Genomic DNA, 15,517 nt, shown 5'->3' with positions numbered 1-15,517 from the left:
CTTCACTCCCATCTAATTGAACTTCTATTTTTCATCTAAAGTAAAAATCCGTTGTTACTGATATTCTCAGTTCCTTCACAATAGGGCAAGGTTACATCAATGCCCTAAAGCAAATGAAAAAGCAGAAAACCACCCCAGTATAAAACACATTTGCACACCTATAAACTGCTGGTGGGGGGCAGGAGGCTCTACCCTCTTTAGCACAACCAATTCAATTTGATTGTCCACAGTGAAAGCAGAGATAAAACCCCTGCATTTGGTAGTCTAAATACTGCATAGCTCTTGTCAGTCGCCAGTCAGACAGATAAAAATGAACAGTAAATATATACTGCTTTATTCAGCTTTATTAAAAGCAAGATGTCCATCATGTTTAATACAGTTCAGTGCCTAAGTGTTGATGATTTGCTACACAAAAATGATCTGGCATGCCAGAGTGCCAAACACTTCTGAAAAGTACCATGTTTTGTCTGTGGAAAGAGGGCTGAGCTGTTTGTAGTTCATAAGGCACACACCATCCTCAGAAGGGTAACAAGCTATTACTTGGATGAGCAATGTCATTGCTGACCACTTGAACCATGGCTGCCTAATGCACAAAAAATTACTTTTTGGGGGACAGAAAACGCTGTTTCACAAGAGCTCTCTAATGCCTCATTTTGCTGCTCGATTTCTCCTTCCCATCAGCTACAGCCCTCCCCTAGAGCAAAGCTCACACGACCCTGCTGCGATGCAAAGCTCTCCCAGCCGAGCGCTCCTGCTTCCTCTGCGCTGCCTCCGGCATCTGGGTCCCCAGGAAGCGAGCCGGCTCAGAGACCCTTCCCGAGCCCACTCGGGATTGCGGAGCAGGCTGGTCCGCAGCCTCAGGCAGGTTCCTGGCGCAGTTCCCAGTGGGACAGCACCGGGAAGGTGGCAGCATGTGCCACGCACAGAGCATGGTCGCTGGCAGATATTCTGCTCCTTTTCTATAGAAAAGCTGATATGCGTTGTGGAACAAAAAATGATTTCCCACCAAAAACACACTATCTCTAAGCTTTATAAAAAATAAAAAATAAAATAACAATAGTTTAAATTTTAATCAAACACTTCTAGCACATATTATTTTAAAGCCTGGCACCAGAATTTCTTCCAGCATACAGTGCTAACATGTCTCTTGGAGGTCATAACACAAAATGCCTCCCTAACAACTCAAAATCCTACCAAAAATGTCGCTGAGACAAGAACATGCTGTTTCTCTTGATGGTCATTCCGAGCACCAACAGCTTCCATAGTTGTTAAACAGAAACCCTAAGCAAGAACTGACTCAAATAAAGGCCAGTTCCAGAAACACTTGTCCATGCTGAACTGTAGCTAACCTATGATCAGTCTCACTTTATTGAATGGAAGTGCTCACAAAGACATTGCTCAGCTAAGTAAGAGTACCAAAACCTGGTCTTTATGTGGCTTATAAAGTGTATTATGTGTGCAAGAAAGTACACTGTGAACTGTCTGCACATGGTGTTGACCTCATTCATTAACATGCCTGACACTTAACAAATTTGTTTAAATAACAGACTGACAAGAACTTGCAGAAGCAGCTTTGAGAGCGAAGTAACCCTTCAAAAGAAAAGATTAGGTATTACAGCTCATGTTTCAGCAAAATATCCCTCACACCACAATGATGTATTAAGTTCAAGCACTATCTTCTTCAAACAGATGATCCACCAAGTCTTCTATAAGAAAAGCAATAACTTAACCTCCTCATCCATCAAACCTTCCATAAGAAAAGCAGTAGCTTAACCTCAATCTTCAAATATCAATTCATTCTTCACAAGAAACATAACACAAGCAGTAATTATTTTATCCAGTTTGAGACATTTCACATGTACCGAAAAGCTCTCAAGGGATGAAAGCATTTCGTGTTTGGACCCAGTATTTAAAGAGGAGGAGGGGTGAGGCTGAAGGGCAGGACAGAAGCATGCTGTTCAGGTTTAATACTTGAATATTCATGCATATAGGCCACGTACAAAGAAAACCAATCAGACAGTAACATCACACTGCAGGATTTTAGAGAGTGGGGAGGAGGGGAGAAACAAGAATGGAGATAGCAAGATGTATTCAGAAAATCCATTCTCAAACAAAGTACATCCCAGGAGCCCTATTTCCTCTCCCCAACCTTGGGAAGTTCTCTTACCACACCTACAGAGTAGAATCATATGTTTTTAAACATACTGAACTCAAAACCACTTTGTGCTGCTCTGTCTTGCCTGCTTTGCTAGTCAGACTTAGCTTCTGCAGCTTTCTTTATAAACCTGCTTCAGGAGTGGAAGTAAAAGCAACAGCAAAATTATTATAGGCTGCTGGACAACAGTCCTTTCAGAAGTGCGTTTTTAGGGACCCAATACACAGCAGTGGCTGTTCTCAGAAGTTTGCCTTCAGCTAAAACCACCTTACGCTTTCCTAGCATAGGTGTCATCTGCCATCAGGAGGGGGGCCGATCTCTAAGCTGAGCTATGCTCCATACGAGCTAGAGCAAAATCTTGGATAAAAGCAGTTAGCGTCCATCAGACAAGGTCCTGAGGAAGGAGGAGGTTAATGCAAGGTTCTCATCCCAAAGACCCCACCGCTCCTCCAAAACAAGCCACTGAAGGCTCCCTCTACGTCTGCTTTCACAAGAGCAGGGTGGAAGAGGGCGAGCATCCTGACTGATCGCTCTGCTTTCAGGCCAAGGCCAGAAGGGCTCTCTGCTGATTCCACAGCAGGTCCTTCCCGGCCCACCTCATCGCCCTGCATTCCTCTTAAATTGCTTCTTACAAAAGCCTCTAACAGCTTCTTTCCTTAATCAACCCAGAGCCGAATACTCCATCCTCACTGAACTGTCACTTCTGAAGGTTATGTTCCCTTTCTGAAATCTTGCAATTCAAATTCATAGAAGCTAAAGGAAAATGAGTGAAGTAAAAAAAAAAGAAAAGAAAAAAAAAAGAAAAATAAATGGAAAGGGACTAGGGGATTTTTCTGAGGCTCTTCTACAGCTCTCTCCATGCTAAAAACTCAAAAGCTTAGAAGCAGTGATTTAAAAGAAATTTTGCAAGTCATTAATCCTTCCTATGGCCCTCGCTACTTAAAAATAAATTTCGTAGTATTCAGTTTTCAGTCTAAGGGCTTTCATAATCTTATTTTTTCCCCACTTCAAAAAATGTTCTCTTCAGCTGAAAGAGCCAAGAGTAAAGAACCGGATCGACAGTCAGAGCAGCAAAGAGCAACTTTAACATCTACCTTATTCATGGCTTTCCCTTTCTTAAAGGAAATCAGGTCAGCAGCACAAGATGTCCCTTTGCTCTGGGCACGCTCTTCCAGCCACCAAGGCTCTGGGCTGTAGCACTGTTCTTGCGAGAAGCTCCCGCTAGAAACATCTCCTCTTTCTGCTGTTTCCTTCTCAAGTGCTGTTTTAAGTTCATAACTTTATATGGATTTTCAAGATGTCGTTGAACTAACAGAGCTGGCTTGGGTACAGCTCATACACATGCAAACCTGTCAGACGGCATCAGCTGGTCTCGGGCTGATACAGGAAGGCTCTCACAACTAGAGAGGCAATATAACTGAAAAGTAGGGAAATTCAACTTTTGTAGAAAAATCTTCCCAAGTTTATCCTAGCCATGGAAATAGTTGGCAGCCATAGAAAAACTAAAGCTTGCTACACACAAACTTCAACAGAACATACCCGAAAAATGTTCTTCCTTACTTTTTCGTGGCAGTAATCCTTCTGGATGGGCCTGCATTCATGGCCTGCCTTTAAGGAAATTCATTAAGCGATTTCAAGGAGAAAAGCACAGAAAGAGGAAGGGGAGGAAGGGAGCTCCAGGAATACCAGCCACTCCTGTAATTTTCATTTTGGAGGAAGAGGTGAAGAAAAGCCCATACACAACCCCTGAATTTGACCGACCAGTACCTAAGACCCCCGTCCCCACAAACACAAACCGGCAAATTAAGAAATACCATTTCAGACATATTTATTGTCTTTGGTAATAAGCAAAAGTCTAGTTAATTCTCAGTTATCCTACCAGATCTTTGAGAATAAGCCCGAAGAACAACCACGACATTCAACATTAACAGCACAACAATGTCATTCAACATCGTCAATGCACAAAGAACTTAGGGTTTGATCACAGACATAAGAATAAGGATGATGAGAGATGTTATGGAAGGTGAGATGGAGAAGTTCTGGTGAAAGCATTCTAGATGGTAGAAGAGGTCCCTGTTTACCCTCCCCCCCCCCGCCCTTATTTAGCTGAATGTAGAGAAGATGTGAAGAAATAAAAACACCAAAATGCTCTCTAATACTAGCTGGACACCAGACACTACTTAGCTGCAATAAGAGTTTCCTCTCCATATTCTATTATGTCAAAAATGGATTAGCATCAAGCAGAAGCATTTTCCTGCTGGCAGCAGCTACAGTTCCTGTTCTTCATATCATTTCCCAAGCACTAGCCTTTTATTTTAACACAGAGAACAAACGTATTATTTTTAAGACGGATGGATCCATCTCTGGAGGCCCTACACACAGCAAAACCCATGCACAATAACTTAAGCAAAAGCTCTGCCTGTAGAAATTAAAGATGCTTCATGAAGGTTCATCAGGCAAGTTAACACAAACCTGGAGCTGCAGGGCCTCTGCAAAAGTTACACTCCAAATAGCTTTCAGGTGCAGCCTTCAGCTCTACAGGTCTCAAGCAGAAGTGCTTAAAGTTTAAATTTTTCCAGGCTGCTAGACATGAGTTAAAGTGTCACCACTTCTGCTATGTCACTGTCCCACTGAGCCCAGAAATGCCAGAACACCTGCAAGACTTCCATCATGCTGGTGTTCACTAAACATTTACTCTTTTACATTTGTTTTTATGTATGTAGTGCTTGGTATATCTGCGTTGACTCTCAACATAGCTTGCCACCTTAATAACGTAACCTTTATAGACTCCCTTCTGTTTTATTTTCAGTTAATCCGAAGATGAACTGGGGATTTCATGGGTGGGAAGACCAACAGCCGAAAGTGTACAAGCAGAAAATCAGAATCATCCTTGTAAGAAAAGAATATTCCAATTCTGCTTTCTTGCCCATCAAATTCCACTTAGAGTGACTCATTCAAAACATTGCCAAAACAAAACCTAAATAATGAATAAACCATTCACACAAAAATGAAGACTCAGTGAAAGTCAAAGGAAATAGAATAGACTTTCTATATGCATGAATATTCCCACTCTCCTCGTACTGGAGCATGCTGCATCGGATCGTGAAACTTGCAAGAAATTAAACTGTTACGTACTCAGCTGCTCTCCCCATCCGAAATAACTCCAATTGCCTGGTGTAACACAAATGGCAGCAAAGAATAAGAATGGAAAAAGAAAGCTTAGAAAAGCAAGCCACAAGCATACTATTAATGTATTTAAAATGCCTGAAAAACGTAGGACAATTTTGCTTTACAAATACAACATAAAATTTCTTTCGGAGATCACTGTTCATGGCTAAGTCTGAACATTAAGACTGCTATAAACTCTAAGAATTATTAAACTATCATACAGTTATTAACACAAGTTGACAAAATATTTATCACTCTACTTTGCAAGAGCAGTTAAACATTGTACTTTCTAGTACATGCATTGGCACGATTACAGACAAGATATAGGAGAAACCAAGGTCAGGAGGGACAACGGGGGTCAGAGCAACATCTAAATTCTAGTCCAGACTCAGCAAATCAACTGGCAAAAGTTGCTTCATGTTTCCACTCCTGCTCCCTTTCCAGAACAAGGATAATGCAGTGACCAAGCTGACACATGAATAATATCAGCACAAAAGCTATTTGTATGCACATAAAGTATCCAAAATGAGGAACGCTTCTTAGCGAAAGACGTTGGTTCAAAACTTAGAGCTCACAAGGCATCCCAGAGGTGAAAACAGAAATGAGTTAAAAACCACAGCAGTAGCAGATCTCCCTGTGTTGTAATTAAAGATGACAACAAACTTGCATTAAAGCTAAACCACAAGTTGGTAACAAGCCTACTTATGCCTTTTCAATATCCATTTGTCACCTCAAGGTAATATCCAAGATGATGTGGCAATGAACTTCTGCATATACCCTCCAAAGCAATTTAGAAGCAACCACAAAACTTGTAGCACCAAGAAAAGTCTCCAAATGACCATTTCTAGAAGCCAGTATGCAAGACTGGCTCTAAAAGGTGCAGTTTACAATTGTAAGCTAAAAGAAAACATATTTACTGCAGAGATACTCTGGTGTCACTTCAATCCTGGGAATGAAAAGGTAGACAGAGGCAGATGGATTTGGAATAGTCTAAGAGGTTAGAGGAAGAAGAAAAAAAAGAGAAAACCACATGTGCATGTTTGTTTTTTGTTATTAACCTAAGCAGCTCTAAGTATGTGCTTGGAACAAATATGATGATTTTTCTACTCAGTTTATCTAGAAATAACCACATATTAAACCGGTCTAATGTTGAAGGCATGTAGCAGCTATGGAAAATAAAAGGTTATTATTGTCCTGTCTACATAAATAACAAAGCAAAAAAAATAAAAAAACCTTTTTTTCTTTGTACTTAATGAGTGAAAAAAACCTTGGGTCCACAGAGTCAAGCCCTGGCAGATTAGAAATATTCTCATGGGAAAAGGGGAGGAGAAGAGAGAAAGAAACAAGAAGTCACATACGCAAAGAACACAGAAGAAAGAGAGATGTGACAAGGAGAGACGAAAAGGTGAGAAAGTCAGAAAAAGAGCAAATGGAATCAAGAGTACAACAGAAGCAGGAATGTCATGAAGAGGCAAATGGTGAGAGGGGCCAAAGAGATGGAACAAGGAGCAGCCAGAACTTTGCACTGAGCTTTAATGCACAGACTTCAACAGTTTGAGTGGAAGAGAAATGAACAACTGCCCATTACTATGCAAGTCCGAGGACAACCTATGAATCTCTCCATCCAAAAATCCCAAAGCAGACGGGATAGAAACTTTTTGATGGAAAGAGGTCCTGAATTTGCTATGTCACCACCCAGCTATTTGCAGCCTGTGTTACTGCTAAAGATCTAGCAGATCAGCATTACTGCACTCAGTCTAGCTCCCAGTTAAACCTCTCTCGCTATTCATGAACACGGTCACATCCCAAAGATCATGAGGAAGAAAATCAGAAGACACCATTCATTTCACCAAGCAGCACACAGGTTAAAAAAAAAATCTATGAAAGAAATGGAACTTACTTATCCCTCAGCTTTTCCCAAAGGTAAAACTCCAAGACTACCAACCTTACTCCCTCATAACAACCACATCCATCTACACAGAAGGAGCAAGGGGAAAGGGAAAGCCTGACTCCTGAAAGCAGCTCAGACCATTCCTAGTCCTTGGTTTGGTCACAGCAACCATTGGGAGGGCTGGCACGAAACCACTCACAGCTTCAAATGGTGACAAGGAGAACAGCTGGTAAAAGAAGGTGAGCAGAAGAGCTGCCTTCAGAAACCAACTGTTCACCAACTCTTACAAACCAATTCCTTACCAGCTTTTTAGCCAAGGGGGCTTTTGGCTAAAGCAGGACATGCTAGAAGCAGACAGCTGCTGGAAAGACAAACTGTAGCAACAGCCAGAAAGAGATGCAGTAACAGAGAGAGGAAGGGATTTTCAGACAGAATATCAAAACTCTGCTTTTGTTTGTTTTTACTGACACCCACTTCGCTTCAGTGTCTAACATTTTGGATAAAAGATGAATTTATTAAAGATTCAACACATATGCTGCTTCATTTAAGATTCAAGCGCTAACAGCATATATCTCAGTCCTTCAGCATAATCACAGAAGACCTGGGTTGACAGTCTTGATATTTTGAAGGTTAATGAAAACAGAATTTCTTTTTAGCCTTTTCAAGTTGTTTTTATGCTTCAAAGTTGAGGTCACCGTTGTGAACAAGTTTAGGTCTGTAAGCCAGAGGTAAAATGGTACAATCTTGAATTGGAAACACCAAGAAATCTAGACAGAGAAAGTCAAAATTCTACAGAGATGCTGTAAAATACATTAATATTGGAATAGATGAAAGGGACAAACCAGACGAGCTACTTTATGTGCTCTTAAACCCAAACAGTGCATGTCCTCATTATTGCATTATTTTGTATTCAAAAGCTTCAGTACTTTCAAAAATAAGGTTTCATATAAACGTCCAAATAAGAGCAAGGCAATGCCAGCAAGCCTGGTGCCTTGGATGCTACAACATTCTTGTCTTTAACACATTTTATAAACTGCTTCGACATCCCCGCAGTTAGCGGAACAGAGCATATGCTCCTTCTGTGTCTCCAATTATGCAGCTATTCGCGGACGAACTCCTCCTCCCCACTTCACACTGTCAAGCCTGGACCAGCAGGGACACCAAAGAAAAGCAGAATATTCCAGGTTTTTAATGCAGCCTAATTTTATTTTCCGCATGTCATTTTGTTTCCCTGTTTACAAGTCTTTCCGAGCAGCTGGGCTGTACTACCCCCATCAGAACATTACCATTTACCACTGTCCATTTCTTACAGTCATGCTGATAAATTATTTAATCCTCCTGTTACCGACCATGCTGAGCAAAGCCAGACCGCATCTAAACAAGGGTAAAAAAGCCAACTGAGCTCATGAAATTGCAATCACAGAAAGGTTGAGGTTAGAAGGAACCTCTGGAGACCTCGTTCAACCCTGCTCAAACAGGGTCACCTAGAGCACGTGGCACAGAATCACGTCCAGGCCAGTTATGAAGATCTCCAGAGAAGGAGCCTCCACAGCCTCTCTGGGCAGCCTGTTCCAGTGCTCTATTACCCTCACAGTAAAGAGTTTTTTTCTCATATTCAGGAAATGCCTGTGTTTCAGTTTGGATCCGTTGTCTCTTGTTTTATTGCTGACACCATTCAAAATAGCCTGGCTCCATCTTCTTGACATTCTTCCTTAAGATGTGTGTACAAACTGATAAGATCCCCTCTCAGTCTTCTCTAAGTTTTGCTCAACATATTGGGTCAATATATTTGGTGCTGCTGAAGTACTGCACTAAAAACAGAGACGAGCAAGTCTTGTTCAGTTCTGTCCCTGAAGTTTTATATATCTCTTCTTTCTCTAGCTAACACCTTGCATAGGATGCATAGATCTCAGCAGAATGTTCGATGTCCTTTCCAAAATTAAATATACAGTAATTTGACAGAATAAGCTTCCAAAAAGTAAATAAATGCCAAATACTTAGAGCTTTTAGAATCATATGATCACAAAATTCTGTGATTCCAGAATCAATCTGATGGTTCCATCTTGGACTTCCAATTCAAGATCTGCTGTTTCAAGACATATGCTTATGACTTGTGTACAAGTTGAGCAATAATTTCTTTGATAAAACCCTTCAAAATTCAGCATGTTTTCTAGGAAAGTGATAGTTAACTAAGGTACATCTAGGAGAATCAGCCACAAAGCAACAGATCTGTTCTCCTGCAGCATTCAGCAGTAGGTCAAATGTTAGCAATTTTGCTACTATATAATCTTTCAGGATAGAAATTGCCTTTATTTTTAACTTCAGTTTGTTGAGTACTTTTCCCTTAGACTACAAAGTAGCAGCTCAGTACTAAAAATGCAGGTAGGTATTTCAGAGCAAGACTTCGAATCAGCTCCTTTGAGCAGCCCAAGACAGAAAGGACCAGGAATGCATAGAAACACAAGTGTCTCAGATGGGATTTATCACTCACCCAAAGAGGAATAGGAGCCATCCGTCCTCCAGGAAGAGAGGCCACTTGTCCAACCCATCAGCTGAACTACTACAAAACACCTCACGCTTGTTCGTGGCCAGTCTCTCCCTACATTTGTAACAACCACTACTCACTAACCTCTTTTCCACCCACCATCTGTCCTTCCCATTTAAAGTTTATTCAAGTGTTATGTCTAGAGTTAGACCAAACATTTTGGAAGAGACTGTCCTTGTTTAGTTTTACTGCTGTTTCTAAGCCACAACTTTTCAACGAAAGCATCAGGATCCCTAGCATCATCTGCCCTTAAGGAAGAGGGGAAAATGGTCACTAACCTCTTCAACGTCCTTCCTGAATTTGCCTGACCTGTCTAGAGATGCATTAGGTAGCTGTAAACCCCCTGCTTCTACGTGCAGAAGCAGGTTAATAACTGCAGATAAAGCTTCCAAACAATTAGAAGTATAGCACACATTTCTACAAAAATAAAAAAAAGCAGCAGCATCTACCAGGAATTGCTGTGTACTGCACTGTTTGCCAGTATATCATAGGTAATACACCTCTGTGAACAGCTAAGATGACAAAGTGATGGCTTATTTAAAAGCATCTTGATATCGCCTAGCCTGAAATGCCTGGTAGAGCAGATTTTTTTTAATGTTATGAAAAAAAAAAACAAAAAAGAAAACTTTCAACAGGAAAACATTTCAGCACATTCTTGTCGTAAGGTCAGCTCTCTCAGTTCAACAGTGGTGGACAGCAGCAACTGAACTGCAATTAGAATGAACTGAAGGATCCAACAACCACACGAGATGATGTGTTCAGGCCAATGCACTTGCAACCCTGGGTCACTGGGTGCACTCCACGGAAACAGGCTGCAATCCATCTGCTCCAGCTGAGCTCTTCAAGCAGAAGCTCTAGTTGGCTCTGCTGGGTCCAGAGCCTGCCCAGATCTGCAACCACAACACCACTTCTTCAAGAACACTAAAACCCCAACAAAAGATTTGCACAGCTCTAACTCAACAGCACATTTATGCCAGAAGGAAGATGCTAGCATCTTTACACCACCCTAAACACTTAACAAAAATCAGTGGGGATGTTCTGGGGCTCGTAGTGGCGTGGGAGGCAGGAATAAGGCAGACAGGAGGTGGGCATCTGGCTTTCTGGAAGGCAAAGCTCCCCTCAGTACCATGGCAGGTGCCATAAGCTCTGCCTATGGAGAGGAATTAACAAATTTTCATGAAATGCCAGGGGAATTTGAGCTCGAGAGAGAACTAATGGATATCAGGAATGAAACCTCTCGATTTTTCAAAGCTGGCCTTTGGCACTTTTAACAGATTAGTGAATTAAAAAGTATTAGCAAAATTCTACCTTACATATTTTTCAAAAAAAATAGATTTCTTTTAATATAACTGGGAAAGGTGGGTCACACAGCAAGTCGTAGGGATGGATATCATTCCAGATCAAGACAAAGTACATAAAATATTTTGTCAGCTTTTTAATAGTTAAAAGGCTGCATCCAAGCATCAAGAACAAAGTCGTACTTTTTTCCCTGTGTGAACGTGCACACACAGGCACACGTTACAGATAGTATGTAGCATCTTTGCTTATTATTCCAGAATAGATGATGTTTTGCTCAGTTCTGTTTAATCTGCTGACAGCCCAAGGACAGGTTGGCTGGGATTACCTCTGCTGCTGTAACAACAAATCAGAGAAATTTATCTTTCATGTTACATCAACTCACGATCCAGAATCAGACAACAAATTTACCTTCCAAAAAGAATCTACGGCCCTGGTAAACAGGGATTTTGCAGTGGCAATCAAGAAGGACAGCACTATGCTGCACTGTGGTTTATTAGGGTCTAATTGTGAAGAAAGAACATCACAGACTCAAGGAAGTGGAAGAAAAATGTTTGTAGGGATGGGAGAATAAGGCTTTCCTAGAAAGATTATCAGCCAAAGATGTGAGGACAGACAAAACGGGTTGATCAAGTCACACATACTTTATCTTTCCTACAGAATTATCCTGAAAAGGAAAAAAAAACTGCTCTCTTCCAGATTTGTGAAGTCTCTGAAAAATGGATACAGCAATATTTAAACTGGCTGACATGAACAGCCAAACATTTTCCCAAAGATACATGCATTGCTGTCTGCTCCAAGTCAAAGTTGCATCTATAACAGTGACAGAGTGACTCACTTATGGATTATAATGGACTTTGACATTGCCAGAAATAATTGTGAGCAAGCAAGGGAAATAAATTTGTACCTAAAACAACAGTGAATAGCTTTGACATTCATTGAATCAATAAGCTTTAAGTAATTAAATAACTTTTTTTTTTCTCCAATCTGGTTCATTTAAAGTAAGTTTCCAAATGATAAGAGCTTGCTTTCTTTTCTAATTTACATTCAATTTCTGGTGGTGGGTAAAAGCAGAGATAAGGATGCTGCAATTATACAATAATTAGGTATCAGGGAATTCAGAATTAAGGTGGCATTTAACAGAAATCTGAGCCAAGAGGTGAATAGTTGAGGCACCAGCTAGAGAGAACTCACTCTCAAGAAAGACTCATGGAGGTTGTCTTGTTTAAATATATTACTTCTTCATATGTTTACATATGTTTCAATATATTTCCACTAGAGTGCCTCGCTTGTGGCTCCAGATAGGTAGAATTAAAGCACTTGGTAGCATGTGATCTTGTTGGGGTAGGACAAATGCCCAGATAAACAAAGTAGCGGTGTGGAAAATGTGAAATGGCTAAGTATGATGAAGGAGGAAGCATGAAGTACCAAAACTTGAAGGGCCCAGTTAGAAGCTTTCATACACAAGCACTGAGCAACCTGCTTCATAGAGGAATCAGTAGGAAGCTCAAATCCTGCACTACATCAGTAATGAAATTCAGATTCTTCTAAGGACAAAGCAGCAGTTCAGGCTGTGAAGCATGCCTGAAAGCTCTATAATCTGAGGAGATGAGAGCACCTAGACTGGCACCACACCAAGGCAGCAGCACATACACACCAAAACACACAAGATGAACCGCCACCATCACAGGTCAGACCTTGGTCTTTAGACGTGCGGCTACTGCCAAGCTCCATCATCAGCCAGCCAGCTCCCTTTCCTCACTCACCATCCCATCTTTCACCTCCCTCTCTACTTTCCCTGCAATAGAAATCACATCCATGCAAGAGACGGGAAAATAACCATGAGAGGCAGCTGGGCTTGGTAAGCAACCAGAGGCACGTGGAGAACATCAGAGGAGCACAGAGCAGGACTAAGCTGATTCTAACACTTAAGGACAAATATTTCCCCATTTAACCAAACAGAGTCTGCCCACAGGAATAAAATTTTCTCCAGCTAGAACAAAGAAAGCAGCCAAGTCTTCAGAGCCATACAGCAGCTCAGCAGGACACCGGTGGCACGCGCGGCGGCTCTCCCTGCACAGTAACCCCATTGTACCGTGGAACACAAGGGGACTGCAAGGGAGAAGAGCCCTCCAGTCCTTGTATCAAGAAGCCAGGTCAAGAGTGACCCAAACTACAAGTCAGACTTGCAGACATCCTTTTTTTTTTTTTCCCCTCTTTAAATGCAAGCCACATCAAGCATTTGGTCCGGTTTTGCTCTGGCACATCAGGTTCTAAGATAATTTTGAGGGTTTTATGATTTGTGAAGATATTCTCATGGGAGAAGAACAAAAGCAAACAAATAAAAAAACCCACTTCTACTTACACTCAGTTTATTGCTCTTGCCTCTATGTATCTAGCCCTGATCACTACTTCGAACATGAGACCACTAGCTGGATCACAGATCTCATCTAGCACATCATGATGGGAAGTTGGATGAGTTTTACAGACTAAAGTTTCTTGAGCCAATTTTATTGTGCCTAAAAATATATCTACCAGTTATTTACTTACCCCCATTTTAAGTAAGAACATTCTGTACTCTGTGTTTTTGGTTCAGGAAGGATACTCATACTGTTTCTCTGTTTAGTGTCTGCTTCATATGCAAAGGTCAGGTCAGCTTTCAATACAGCCACAATCAGTGGGTCTTCTGAGTTGAATTCTTTAGTTCCAAAGGACTACAAATCATTTGGACAAGTTTACAATTTTTCTGCATAGAGTAATGCAGGCAGAGTTCATTTTTCAAACTTAAGACTTACTTCTACATTAAATATCTGTTCTGTATTTGGCCAGATAAACAGTTTGATATTCATGGATGTCAGACACTTACAGGCACTAGATAAGTAAGAGTACATGCAGTGCCACAAGCTTTATTGAATTACCAGAAAATTCTTAAACGTTAGCCGCACGCTGCACGAAATTTCTAACATCACAAATCTAATGACTGTCTTTCAAACTGAGAATAATTAAATTTATTTTTATACAGTATTAATTGTTCAAACCAGGGCCTTCAATTAATTATTTCAAAAAGTCGTTTTCCAGCAAGATACAGGCTGTTAACATACAACACAAAGGGCTGCTGCAGTTCTAGTCTTTACTAACAAGCACTTTTTTAACAAGGCAATCAAACCAGCCTTTCTCAAACGAATGCAAAGCTCAGGGCACATGTGCTGAAATGAACCCTCAGACTACAAGACATCTGGTCTCTGGACACTTTATGCCTTTTTATAACAACTTTTCTCTGATTTTTATCAGACATTAGGAGTTCTGCAAACTATGCTAGTATGATTTAGCCAAATATTAGTTTCTTCAACATCTTGTTTATAGGCTTTATAAATCAGTTGCATCCTTCCATATCGTACGTATTTTTAAACAATACGCATGCACACTTCAGACACATCTGTGCACGTGTGCGTGTATCTACACTTTGGCTGGGATTGGGGTGTTGTTTTTAAAAGTACCACACATTCGGTGTTACTTAGGATACCACAGTTGACACACGTTAATATAGGGTTGTATATCTCATCAACACATTCAGATTTCCCAAGCGACTGGTCAATGTCTGTTTCTGAAGCTAATTTTATGACAACATAATAAAAGCACACAGATAAATTAATTCTTCTCTCCCAAAAAGGCAAAGACTAATTAACATTTTTTAATGTTAACAGCTTTGTAGCAATCCTATAATCAGCCTAGTGGATAAACATCCTGCAAAGTATGCAAGTCTTCCAGAATTTTAAGCAGATGATAAAAGACTTGTATAAATTATGAACCTTGAATTTTATTGAAGTTGTTGCCCAGAGTAGAAAAGACATTCAAGAGAGACATCACCGAGGTTTCATTGAGCATATATTAAGAGCAAGATTTCAGAAATATAATTCTGCAGACCATCAGAAATAGGGTGTACAATGCTATTTTCCTATGTGAGTTTTCAGAAGTATACAAAAGAACCAAACGACATGAGATAAACAGAAATTAATAAAAATTTTTTTCATCCTTCAACTCACTTAAAAATATTAAAAGAAATTAAACATCAAGTACTCAAAACAGCTACATTTTAACAGACTAGAGGCAGCATCCTTGCCTACATCTACTCTACCATTCTTAAAATTCCATAAATAAAAATAATATTGAACACATGATATTTAATAAGAACACAGCCCAACTCAGTTATACAATGAATACTGAACATCCAATTTTCTAATTTGCATTGGTATTACAGGCATCTCACAATACAGGTGACCTGGACTCATCCTGTTTTCCTTCTGCGCATGAGGACATATTGAGAAGTTAGAGACTCAATGCCTGACTTTGTTTTTAGCATCAGGAGAGACAAACATTTTTGTTTGGGAAGAGTTTTTCATAACGTACAAAAGTTATTAACTTAACAGAGACTTCAGCATTGCTCTCCCCAGCTGACCTGCCA

At 40.5% G+C, this 15,517-nt stretch overlaps 1 protein-coding gene across 1 annotated transcript in view; it reads right to left on the bottom strand.

Moving 5' to 3' along the window:
* The window catches only part of LOC148595490 (protein unc-13 homolog B-like), a 146,755-nt gene that overhangs the window by 87,033 nt on the left and 44,205 nt on the right, over positions 1-15,517 (bottom strand). The window lies entirely within an intron of this gene.

This window comes from Tinamus guttatus, unplaced genomic scaffold (assembly GCF_059628265.1).
Source record: "Tinamus guttatus ecotype Peru unplaced genomic scaffold, ASM5962826v1 Tinamus_guttatus_pri_ptg000092l, whole genome shotgun sequence".
In the NCBI taxonomy this organism is placed as follows: domain Eukaryota; kingdom Metazoa; phylum Chordata; class Aves; order Tinamiformes; family Tinamidae; genus Tinamus; species Tinamus guttatus.
The sequence above is the reverse complement of the archived record's forward strand: the minus strand, read 5'-3'. Positions and strand labels throughout refer to the sequence as shown.